Raw genomic sequence first — 5,364 nt, forward strand, 5'->3', positions numbered from 1 at the left:
TGTTATTCTCCTGCTCTGATGAGGTTTTTCAGTGGTTTATTGTTTCCCTCAGGATAAATGACAATGTCAAAGTTTCTGCTACTTTAAGTATACTATGATATGGGAGCACAGCTGGGGAAAACCATAAAAATGAATTGTAATGGCTTTGATTCTTTGTTTTCTTTTTTAAAATTTCAACTATTTCAAACTAGATGTTATTAAACTAAAGAACACTGATTGTATAATAAGCAAGCTTTTCCCCACACATGCAGTAGTGGGTATTGTCATGGTATGGAAAGAACATAGGTTATGGAACCATGCATACCTGGTTTCAGCTGGCAGCTTGGTTATTATTATCTGGTGAACATTATGAAATAATAGACTATGTCAGTTTTTAGTATACACAGAATACAAACAGCAAACTGAGCACTGAAGATATAGGCAAATAGAAATAATGAAAGATTTGTCAGCAGGGAGCTTGAATAGATTTTGTAACTAGGCCGACATCAGAGGGTTATAAATAGGTCATTGGGGTAGTTATATTTACCATTTAGAGGGTTTTCAAAGAAGATTGCGTGGGGATAACTTTGGGTGGAGCAAGATCTGTTGGATAGTTTCTGTAATTTTGAAGGTGAAAGACTAACTACAGCAAAGACAGATGAAAAAGTGTGGATTCAATTGATACTTATGTACTAAAATTGAGAGAAAAAGGATTGAATTTTTCTTTTAATAAACTTTTTTATTTGTTTTGTTTTTAAACATCTTTATTAGAGTATAATTGCTTTACAGTGGTGTGTCAGTTTCTGCTTTATAGCAAAGTGAATCAGTTATACATATACATATGTCCCCATATCTCTTCCCTCTTGCATCTGCCTCCCTCCTACCTTCCCTATCCCACCCCTCTAGGTGGTCGCAAAGCACCAAGCTGATCTCCGTGTGCTATGCACCTGCTTCCCACTAGCTATCTCTTTTACATTTGGTAGTGTATATATGTACCTGCCACTCTCTCACTTTGTCCCAGCTTACCCTTCCCCCTCCCTGTATCCTCAAGTCCATTCTCTAGTAAGTCTGCTTCTTTATTCCTGTCTTGCCCCTAGGTTCTTCAGACCATTTTTTTTTTGATTCCATATATGTGTATTCGTATAAGGTATTCGTTTTTCTCTTTATGACTTACTTCACTTTGTATGACAGTCTCGAGGTCCATCCACCTCACTACAAATAACTCAGTTTTGCTTCTTTATATGTCTGAGTAATATTCCATGTATATACGTACCACATCTACTTTATCCATTCATCTGTTGATGGACACTTAGGTGGCTTCCATGTCCTGGCTATTGTAAATAGAGCTGCAATGAACATTTTGGTACATGACTCTTTTTGAATTATGGTTGTCTCAGGGTATATGCCCAGTAGTGGGATTGCTGGGTCGTATGGTAGTTCTATTTTTAGATTTTCAAGGACCCTCCATTACTGTCCTCCATAGTGGCTGTATCAATTTACATTCCCACCAACAGTGCAAGAGGGTTCCCTTTTCTCCACACCCTCTCCAGCATTTATTGTTTGTAGATTTTTTGATGATGGCCATTCTGACTGGGGTGAGATGATATCTCATTATAGTTTTGATTTGCATTTCTCTAATGATTAATGATGTTGAGCATTCTTTCATTGTTTGTTGGCAATCTGTATATCTTTGGAGAAATGTCTATTTAGGTCTTCTGCCCATATTTGGTTTGGGTTGTTTGTTTTTTTGATATTGAGCTGCATGAGTTGCTTGTATGTTTTGGGGATTAGTCCTTTGTCAGTTGCTTCATTTGCAAATATTTTCTCCCATTCTGAGGGTTGTCTTTTTGTCTTATTTATGGTTTCCTTTGCTGTGCAAAAGCTTTTAAGTTTCATTAGGTCCCATTTGTTTATTTTTGTTTTTATTTTCATTTCTCTAGGAGGTGGATCAAAAAGGATCTTGCTGTGATTTATGTCATAGAGTGTTCTGCCTATGTTTTCCTCTAAGAGTTTAATGGTATCTGGTCTTACATTTAGCTCTTTAATCCATTTTGAGTTTATTTTTGTGTATGGTGTTAGGGAGTGTTCTAGTTTCATTCTTTTACATGTAGCTCTCCAGTTTTCCCAGCACTACTTATTGAAGAGGCTGTCTTTTCTCCACTGTATATTCTTGCCTCCTTTATAGAAGTAAGGTGACCATATGTGTGTGGATTTATCTCTGGGCTTTCTATACTGTTCCATTAATCTATATTTCTGTTTTTGTGCCAGTACCATACTGTCCTGATTACTGTAGCTTTGTAGTATAGTCTGAAGTCAGGGAGCCTGATTCCTCCATCTCCGTTTTTCGTTCTCAAGATTGCTTTGGCTATTGGGGGTCTTTTGTATTTCCATACAAATTGTGAAATTATTTGTTCTAGTTCTGTGAAAAATGCCAGTGGTAGTTTGATTGGGATTGCATTGAATGTGTAGATTGCTTTGGGTAGTCGAGTCATTTTCACAATGTTGATTCTTCCAATCCAAGAACATGGTACATCCCTCAATCTATTTGTATCATCTTTAATTTCTTTCATCGGTCTCTTGTAGTTTTCTGCATACAGGTCTTTTGTCTCCTTGGGTAGGTTTAGTCCTAGATATTTTATTCTTTTTGTTGCAGTGGTAAATGGGAGTGTTTTCTTAATTTCACTTTCAGAGTTTTCATCATTAGTGTATAGGAATGCAAGAAATTTCTGTGCATTAATTTTGTTTCCTGTTACGTTACCAAATTCATTCATTAGCTCTAGTAGTTTTCTGGTAGCATCTTAGGCTTCTGTATGTATAGTATCATGTCATCTGCAAACAGTGACAGCTTTACTTGTTCTTTTCCAATTTGGATTCCTTTTATTTCTTTTTCTTCTCTGATGGCTGTGGCTAAAACTTCCAAAACTATGTTGAATAAGAGTGGTGAGAGTGGGCAACCTTGTCTTATTCCTGATCTTAGTGGAAATGGTTTCAGTTTTTCACCATTGAGGGCGAAGTTGGCTGTGGGTTTGTCATATATCTATGCCTACTTTCTGGAGGGTTTTTATCATAAATGGGTGTTGAATTTTGTCAAACGCTTTCTCTGTATCTATTGAGATGATTATTTGGTTTTTCTCCTTCAGTTTGTTAATATGGTGTATCACGTTGATTGATTTGCGTATATTGAAGAATCCTAGCATTCCTGGGATAAACCCCACTTGATCATGGTGTATCATCCTTTAATATGCTGTTGCATTTTGTTTACTAGTATTTTGTTGACGATTTTTGCTTCTGTGTTCATCAGTGATATTGACCTGTAGTTTTCTTTTTTTATGACATCTTTGTCTAGTTTTGGTATCAGAGTGATGGTGGCCTCGTAGAATGAGTTTGGGAGTGTTCCTCCCTCTGCTATATTGTGGAAGAGTTTGAGAAGGATAGGTGTTAGCTCTTCTCTAAATGTTTGTTACAATTCGCCTGTGAAGCCATCTGGTCCTGGGCTTTTGTTTGTTGGAAGATTTTTAAGCACATTTTCAATTTCTGTGCTTGTGATTGGTCTGTTCATATTTTCTATTTCTTCCTGGTTCAGTCTCGGCAGACTGTGCATTTCTAAGAATTTGTCCATTTCTTCCAGGTTGTCCATCTTATTCGCATATAGTTACTTGTAGTAAACTCTCATGATCCTGTGTATTTCTGAAGTGTCAGTTGTTCTCCTTTTTCATTTCTAATTCTATTGATCTGAGTCTTCTCCCTATTTTTCTTGATGAGTCTGGCTAATGGTTTATCAATTTTGTTTATCTTCTCAAAGAACCAGCTTTTAGTTTTATTGATCTTTGCTGTCGTTTCCTTCATTTCTTTTTCATTTATTTCTGATTTATTTTATGATTTCTTTCTTTCTGCTAACTTTGGGGTTTTTTTTTTTTTTTTTGTTCTTCTTTCTCTAATTGCTTTAGGTATAAAGTTAAGTTGTTTATTTGAGACATTTCTTGTTTCTTGAGGTAGGATTCTGTTGCTATAAACTTCCCTCTTAGAATTGTTTTTGCTGTATCCCATAGTTTTTGGGTGGTCTTGTTTTTATTGTTATTGTTTCTAGGTATGTTTTGATTTCATCTTTGATTTCTTCAGTCATCTCTTGGGTATTTCATAGCGTATTGTTGGGCTTCCCTGGTGGTGCAGTGTTGAGAGTCTGCCTGCGGATGCAGGGGACACGGGTTCGTGCCCCGGTCCTGGAAGATCCCACATGCCGCGGAGAGGCTGGGCCCATGAGCCATGGCTGCTAAGCCTGCGCGTCCGGAGCCTGTTCTCCACAAAGGGAGATGCCACAACAGTGAGAGGCCCACGTACCGCAAAAAAAATAAAATAAAATAAAAAATAGCGTATTGTTTAGCCTCCATGTGTTTGTATTTTTTACAGTTTTCTCTTTCCTATAATTGATATGTAGTCTATCAGTGCTGTGGTCAGAAAACATCTTTGATAAGATTTCAATTTTCTTAAATTTATCAAGGCTTGATTTCTGACCCAAGGTATGATCTATCCTGGGGAATGTTCCTTGAGCACTTTAGAAGACAGTGTATTCTGTTGTTTTTGAATGGAATGTCCTATAGGTATCAATTACGTCCATCTTGTTTAATGTGTCATTGAAAGCTTGTGTTTCCTTATTTATTTTCATTTGGATGATCTGTCCATTGGTGAAAGTGGGGTGTTAAATTCCCCTAGTATTATTGTCTTACTGTCGATTTCCCTTTTTATGGCTGTGAGCATTTTCCTTATATTTTGAGGTGCTCCTATGTTGGGTGCATAAATATTTACAGTTGTTATATCTTCTTGGATTGATCCCTTGATCATTATGTAGTGTCCTTCTTTGTCTCTTGTAGTAGTCTTTATTTTAAAGTCTATTTTGTCTGAGATGAGAGTTGCTACTCCAGCTTTCTTTTGATTTCCATTTGCATGGAATATCTTTTTCCATCCCCTCACTTTCAATCTGTATGTGTCCCTAGGTCTGAAGTGGGTCTCTTGTAGATAGCATATATTCAGGTCTTGTTTTTGTATCCATTCAGCCAGTCTTTGTCTTTTGTAGCATTTAATCCATTTACATTTAAGTTAATTATCAATATGTATGTTCCTATTACGATTTTCTTAATTGTTTTGGGTTCATTATTGTAGGTGTTTTCCTTCTCTTGTGTTTCCTGCCCAGAGAAGTTCCTTTAGCGTTTGTTGTAAAGCTTGTTTGGTGGTGCTGAATTCTCTTAGCTTCTGCTTGTCTGTAAAGGTTTTAATTTCTCCATCAATTCTGAATGAGATCCTTGCTGGGTAGAGTAATCTTGTTTGTAGGTTTTCCCCTTTTATCACTTTAAATATGTCTTGCCACTCCCTTTTGGCTTACAGAGTTAC

Source organism: Leucopleurus acutus (genome assembly GCF_964270905.1).
Source record: "Leucopleurus acutus genome assembly, chromosome: 14".
Classification (NCBI taxonomy): Eukaryota; Metazoa; Chordata; class Mammalia; order Artiodactyla; family Delphinidae; genus Leucopleurus; species Leucopleurus acutus.